This window comes from Heloderma suspectum, chromosome 1 (assembly GCF_057233095.1).
Source record: "Heloderma suspectum isolate Gila_16-S chromosome 1, 16-S_ref, whole genome shotgun sequence".
NCBI classification, from domain to species: Eukaryota; Metazoa; Chordata; class Lepidosauria; order Squamata; family Helodermatidae; genus Heloderma; species Heloderma suspectum.
In genome coordinates, this window is record NC_139458.1 from 116,162,042 (window position 1) to 116,170,157 (window position 8,116).

Consider the following 8,116-nt stretch of genomic DNA (forward strand, 5'->3'; position numbering starts at 1 on the left):
GCCATGTCCCCCTATGTGTGAAGTACTATATCAGCAAAGGTAGGCATGGTTGGGCACCTGTCAATGTCCCACATCTCAGCAGGGGCGCACTGACAAGAACTCCCTGGACTTGTTCCTCCTATTCATTATTGCAACCTGCTTGTGGAGGTGAGAAGGATACCACAGGGGTGGGAAACCTCAGGCCCAGGGGCCAATTTCAGCCCTCCTGAGGTCCAGTATGTAGCCCGCTGCTGTCTGCCAGAGGGAGCAATCCTATGGCCGCTCGTCAGTGGCTAGATGGCCATAGGATATGTGGTTTTCCCAAAACTGACCTCGGAGCCCATACTCTGAGGTCAGTTCCCGGAAAACCAACCTTCCCCCCTTTCCGCACTGCCTCACAGTGGCCTGCACTTCCCACTCAGAAGAGGAGCACGGAGTGGCCAAAATGGGGCAAGGAAGGCGGAAATGCCGGTATGACATCCTATGTGTCATCCAGCAGCCTCCTCCTCTGCTCTGCCTTCTCATGGCTAGACAGCTGAAATCGGCTGTCTAGCTGCAAATGCAGGGCAGGAGAAGCATGGAGGGAATGATCCCCTCCGTAGTTCTCCTGCCCTGCATTGGATAGGCAGTCGCCTCCGAACTCGGAGGCAACTGCCTATCCCCATAGGATTGTGCCCTAAGGATCTGTGGACTGGAGATATAATTAAAAGCGGGTTAGAGCAGAGCCTCTCATACTCCCTCCAAAAATCAGCCAAGGGATAATGCAGGAGGGGGAGGAGCTATTTTGGCCAGAACCTCCCATCCATGCCTTGCCTCCCTGCAGCTTCTATAGTTAGCATGGCAGATTTGTTGACTGAACTCCTGGTACAGGGAGGACAGGGCCTCAGGCTCCATTTGCTCCGGGATACTTTGGCTTCCTGAAGCTACACCCCTCCCCTGTGTCTTGCAGCCACTCTAGCAAGGCTTCTAAGAGTTTCAGAACACCTGCTCTGAGATATGTTTTGAAATTATTTTCTCCTAGGCTGTGGGAGAGAGAGGACAGACCTTGCTTATAAACAAGAAAAAACACTGTTCTGAGTTTGGTGTGAAGTGGGTGAGGCAGGTGGAATTATTGTGACTGTTAGTCAGTTTCTTTTTCAGGAAAAAAATTGATCATTTGACAGAGATTAGAACATCAAATGAGCAAGGAAGTCATACAAAAGCCTTGGGTGTGATCCTCTGGGAGCTCATTAAAGAGCAGTTTCACTTGGATACCATTAGGGTTTTTAGGATTCCTAGCATCTTTGCAACAGGTGCAAGGAGTGGACATTGAGTAGTAAATAAAAAACATTAGGCTGTGGCTGCTCATGATGAATAACAGATATATGGCTCATGTTCTGAACATACTACACTCGAGTAGAGACACCATTGCATTTCCAGTAGGCTTCTTTTGAATGTCAAGGTGATGTGAGAATTTATCTGGCATTGGTGTGAGCCTCTCATGAGGTGTTTTTGGAAGCCGTTGCTTAAGGAAAAATTGTGTGCATTTTTAAACCCCCTCTGCTACTGGGCTGAGGGCTGTTAAAATAAATTTGATCCCCCAAATACATCCTATTTACTTGTTCTCCCCGCATGCAATTACCATCATGTGAGAGGAACAGTGCAGCCACATTTCCTGTCCTCACGCCCCACCATGTCCCTGTCACCTGACTGCACCACGTTAAACATATTGGAGGGGGAAGGTCTCAGAAGTCTCAGAAGGTCCCGATGTGATTTAGAACCTGCTGTGATGAGGGTTCTAAATTGCCGGCATGCAGAAAGCAGGCTCCCTGCTTCAGACGTCCCACCCAATGTGCGAGGATATACTGCTGGGGTAGGGCCAGTGACATGGGCCTGTTTTCCCCTCATGCCCTGGTAATAACCTGAGTGGAGAATGAGTGAAGAGAGCTACATAGTCAGTTACTTCCATGGACTCAACTTCATCATTTGGAAGTCTAAAAATTAGTACATTCACTTTAATAAAGTTAGTCATTTCCTAAAGTTATAAAATAACGTCAATCTTCGTGTGTTTTCTAGAATTATAAAATATAGTCAAAGTCAAGGTTATGACCTAACAATTGAAGCCCCCTTACAGAATCATCATGGCAATTCCCAAAGCCTCCAGATAGGAAACACTAGCTAAGAGACAGGAAGTGCAACAGGAAGAATCTCACCGAAGAGGCATTTGTTGCTTCACAGGTTTATATTGCATTACATGCAATGCGTTATACGTGGAGCTGCCTCTGAAAACAGTCTGGAAACTTCAGCTCGTCCAAAATAGGGCAGCAGGCTTGTTAACAGGGGCTGGCCAATGTGATGCTATTATGCCAGTACTTCCCATCTGCACTGGCTGCCAGTCCACTTCCGGGTCCAATTCAAAGTGTTGTTACTAACATTCAAAGCCATAAACACCTTGGGGCCAGGTTACCTGAAGGATCATCTCTTCCCATATATACCTGCCCAGACCCTAAGATCAGCTTCAGCGGTCCTTCTCCAGGAGCCTCCACAAAGGAAGTGAGGTGGATGGCAACTCAGAAGAGGGCCTTTTCTGCTGTGGCACCCTGGTTGTGGAATGAGCTTCCCAGAAAAGTTCACCTGGCCTCTACATTGTGCTCCTTTCGGCACCAGCTGAGGACCTTTTTATTTTACCAGGCATATCAGTTTTTCAGTTTCTGTTTTACATCTGGTATTTTAAATCATTGCACTGCTGCTAGCTTCTATTTGGTTGTCACTTTTATTTTTATATTGTAGTTTTAAACTTTTATATTGTATTTCGTCATCTTGTATTTGATGGTTTTAATTGTTGTGAACCACCCAGAGAGCTTCGGCTACTGGGTGCTATAGAAATGAAATAAATACATAAATAAATATTAGAGTCACTGATGATGTTTTGCCAGGAGGCTCACTTTCTCCAGCTGAATCATGGGGGGCTATTTATTTATTGAAATAATTTTCTAGCCCACCTTTCTACACTGAAGTACACTCAGTGTGGACTAGCTGTGTGACTAATATGGACTAGAGGGGATTAGAATAGAGATTCCCACCCCCAACTCCTTTCGCTTACCACCCCTAATAGAGTGAATGTGTGGTTTGTTTGCAGGTGATAAGACACACCAACTAGAGTGATAATTAACTGCAATCAACACACAAACAAGATCAACTGAAACAAATTGGTTACTGTGTGCACAATCACTAGGAAGTTTTTCTCTGTAAGTCCCACCAAAATGAATCTGTGCAATGGAATGGAATCCTTTAGCTACCTTCTTGCCCGTTCTATCAGGGATGGTAAGAAAAGGAATAAAGATGGATTCCAGGAAATGTAAGAACTACAAAGAGTTACGTGGCACTATAAAGACCAACGCAGTTGTTGTGGCTTTAGTAGACTAGAGCATACGTCATCCGATACAACTGACAAAGTGATTTCTAGCCCACAAAAGCTTATGCCATAACGATGATGTTGACCTATAAGGTGCCACAAGACTCTTTGTTCTTTTTGCAGCAATGGAATAACACGGCCACTGTCTGGGAGATAGGTAACGATCATGAGAACATTCCAGAACAATTTAATTTATAAAAAGACAATACATGGATTCATGCAGGGAGGAACACAAGGACTCTTCCAGAAATGCGTAGGGATGGCAGAGAATTCCGCCATGGATCTCGGTGAGGCCGAATGCCAGTGCATTCGGCCCCCTGAAACCCGTGGCGGAATGAAGCTCCCCACGCCCCCACCCCACGAAAGGTGTGCAAAATGGAACACTCACCTGCTGCCTTTCGTGCTGCTCTGTGAATGGCGGCTGTATCTGCGGCCGCCATTCACTTCACCATTTTAGCCTTGATAGGCTATGTAAATACTTAGGTAGCCTATCACGGCTAACGCAGGGACGCCATTTGCGTCCCTGAGGAGGCCGTGATAGGCTACGTAAATATTTACGTAGCCTATAACGGCAAAAAAAAAAAAAAGGGAATGCAAATGGTGGCAGTTATGGCGGCCGCCATTTGCATTCCCTTTTTTAGCCATGATAGGCTATGTAAATATTTACGTAGCCTATCACGGCAACAGCGGGGATGCAAATGGCATAGTGGATGCCATTTGCATCCCTGCTTTTGCTGTGATAGGCTACGTAAGTATTTACATAGCCTATCATGGCTCAGCGAAGGGACGCAAATGGCGGCTGCTACACTGGCTGCCATTTGCGTCCGCAGACCTGCTGTGTGGATGCACCCAGCCGGCGGCTCCGCGAAGTTGCTGTGGAGCGGAGCCGGCCAGGGTAGGATTTCGGGGGGAGGTACAAAGCGCCTCCCCCCCACTGCAAATGTCACCCTTCGAAAAGGTAAGTGACTTTCATACATCCCTAGAAATGTGTATTGAACATCTTAGGTGTTTCACAGCTGCAGTGCCATGACTGAGAAAGCCTGAATCTACATGCCCACCTGTAGATATGGGTGGATCTGTCAAGTCCAGTTCCATGGAGTTCTTCCCCCCACCCAACATGTTCAGTCTGTTCCATGCTGATTTCATGTGGATGTTTTGTTTGTTTGTTTGTTTGATACCTATGGATCTGTATGGACTGATTTGGGCATGTGCATTTTTGTGCGCATTTTTCAAATTGTGTGTATTTTTTGTTTACATCCACCCATTGACTAAAGCACGTTTGTATGCAGTTTTTAAATGCATGCATTTTTCTTTGTGCACTTTTCATATGTGCACATCGTATTGGACATTTTTTCTGTTCTGTGAAATGCATCGCAAGTCTGGAAATGTATGGATATTTGAACACATGCAAAGTGTGTCCTCATCCATTTCCAGATGATGCAGATTGGGAATTTCAGCAGAAAGGTCAATGGGACAGATTCCTCATACATCCCTACCCACCTGCTGTACCTCGGATGGAAGGGAGTCATGGAAAAGGCCTTCAGATGTTGGTCTAAATGTTCAGATAGGTATATATGGGTGGAGATGGTCCTTGAGAAATCCTGATCCTGGACTTTACAGCAGGGTCAGGGACCATGTCGCCCTCCAGATGTTAGATTCCAACTCCCATCAGCCCCAGACACATGAACAGTGGTCAGGATGATGGGATCTGGAGGGACGCAGGTTCCCCACCCCTATTTTAGAGCCTTAAAGGTTCAAAACCAAACCCAACCGAGCACTTTGACTTGTGTCTGCAATAAACTGGAAATCAGTGAATATGTTTTGATGGCTGCAATTTGAACCAATGATCACTTTTCCAATGTAGCTAAATGTAGAGTGCATCACAACAATAGTCTAATCTGGAGGTTACTAAGTAGGGATGTGCAAATCAGCAGAACCTGAGCTTGCCAAAGTTCTCCGAATTCCATCTTGAAGCTCATTCTGACCCCAGTCCATATTGGATTGTGAGCTTTGTTTTTTATTTTTGCATAAAAATAAGTGCATATTTTTCCAAATGTATGCATCAATTGTGCATATCTTTGAGATGTATGCATTCTTCTCCTATTGATTAAAGTGTGCTTGTGCACATTTCCCCAAAGTACTCATTTCTTCATGCGCATTTTAAAAATATACGCATGCTATCAAATGCATTTTTTTTTGTTCCATGAATCACATTGCAAGCCTGGAAATATTCAAATATATGGGCTTCAACCATGGACTGCTTCCAAACCTATTCTTGGTCTGAAAGGTGCAAACTGCATAAATCCTGGTCAAAAATGAACTGAAACAAATTTTTCATACTTCCCTATTCCTAAGGTACGAATGACAGTGGCCAAGTTTGTCTTCTCCAGGAAAAGCTACAGCTAGCAAACCAGCCTAAGCTTGAAAAAGGTACAAGATGGTGATTAGGTGGTGGACCTGTCAGTCACTGAACCCCTCTCCCTCCCTGCTTCCCACTGACATCAGTGTTTAGAGAAAACAAGTGAAAGATGCTATTTTTGGAGACAAACTGTCTGCCTTTCTGAACCTGAATTGCAAACGAAGCCTCATGAAGAGTCCAGCTTTGGTTCTGGTCACTTTGGAGGGAAGACTGCTTCACCTCAGGAAACACCAGAAACAGTTCAGAGGGGTACAATTCGGCTTTGGCTGAATCTGATGCGCATCCATAATAGTCAACCTCCAAAGGTGTTTATAATGTTGTGGCTATGTTGTCCTCTCATTAAACATCAGGTATGTTTGGCTAGAGTGTTAACAAATTGTGCAGTCAATCTGGTGATGGTATTCTTATAAAGAATATGAGGAATGCTACATTTTAAAATGGCTTCAGAACATATAGGCAATTAATTCTTCATGCTTAAATTCCTATTGATTCATTTTGTATTCCTGTTGCAATCTTCCAATTATACTTAGCATATTTGGCATGATGGTTAATAAGGATTAACAACAAACATTGACTGGCTCTGCTGTTGCAACTGTATCCTACCATCTTTGGGTCTAATCCAAGCTTTAATTAATGTGTATGTCACTTACTATTTTGAGCAGAAATGGTGGGTAAAATCCATTTGTGGCTGTCCGCCAATGAAACAGCATCTACCAGTAAGGCAGGTTTCCCCTCCCCCTGCAGACCCCCTGTGTCCTCCCCAAAGGGTTGGGGGACCCTTCAGAGCAGATTTTGGGGAAGGGGAGGGGTGCTGCAGTAGGGTAGGAGAGGACAGGAAAGGTTTGTTGAGCTAGCTGAAGTCCACTTGTGTAATACTGGATGTAGCCCAGTCGTTCCTCATTTAATAGCCCCAGTCCAGAGAAAAACAGTCATGCTCACATCCCATTGTTATCAGTGGAAGTTAAGTCCCATTTATATCAAAGGGAGGCAAGCATAACTAACTTTCTTTGAGTTGGAGCCTACACCTGCCATAGGTATTTTCTCCCTTCACCCCGCATGTTGAGATCTGTTGATAACACACATTCCAACTGCTCATGTTTACAAGGGGCTGACCTTGTTTTCTGTTACCTGGTAAACTGAAGACACTATTTTGGCCTTTTACAGGTGCCTTAACCCCCCCCCCCCACTTAGTATGAGTTGCTAGACTCACCATTTTCCATCACCTGTCTCAGGTCTTTAGAAGTTATAGCTATAATCCTAGATGCACTTCCCTGTGAATAAGTCCCATTGAACCTAGTGGGAATTTCTTCTGAGTAATTGTGCTGCATGTCTCTGAACTTGGGATGGTGATGAATCTTGTCTCTAATCCACATGCATGCCATGCACTCACACGAACATTAAGGTTCATTTTGAACTGTTGGTAAGAGGCTGTAGGACTAGTATGTTTCCCTAGATATCATTAAGCAAAAAGAATAAACACCTTCTTGGCTTTTAAACCCATGTAGAGTAAGGGTTGTAGCCAATGCCAGTCTAATTTAAATCCCATTCATTTCAATGGGTCTACTCTAAGTAGGACTACAACCATGAGTGAATAGATCAGACACAGCAATATGTGGTGGTGGTGGTGCTGAGCTGTCAGGCATTGATCACTGGTATGTGAATGATCAGTGCCTGAGGGTGTTGTAAGCATACATCTGTGAATATGAAATGAGATCAATCTTTCAGTGCCACTACCATCTGAAAGAAGACTCCTTGCTAGATATTAGAAGTTTTCTGTTGGTGACACACCTCTTGTAGAATTCCCTTCTGAGAAAGTATGCCAAATTTACTCTCTAGGAATCTTTAGATTGTTCTATTAAATCAGTGTGGTTGGGGATTATTGGGGATTTATTTATTTAAAAAATCACACCTTTATTTTAAAGATCACAATTCATTCCCCCTCCCCACCTTCAAGGATTTATTCAATAAAATAAAAATAGCATAAACCCAAACATCAGTGCAAGAAAAATTGAATGGCTTAAAAACTATTAAAAGCAGTTTAAAAAGCCACGTTTAAATCTAAAATGCCCAGGCAAATTAAAAGGTTTTAACATGGTGCCAAAAAAAGTACAACAGAGGTACCGTGTTGGAGGGTTTTCCAAGTCAAGGGACCACCACAGAGGAGGCCCTTTCTTTTGCAGGTGATCAATGTATTTCTCTTGTAGTTGAAGTACAGAAAAAGGCCTCTTGTGATGATCTTAATGCATCGGCAGGTTGATATGAGAGGAGGCACTCCTTCAAATGTTCGGGTTCCACACATTTAGGGCTTTAAAGGTAAGCACCAG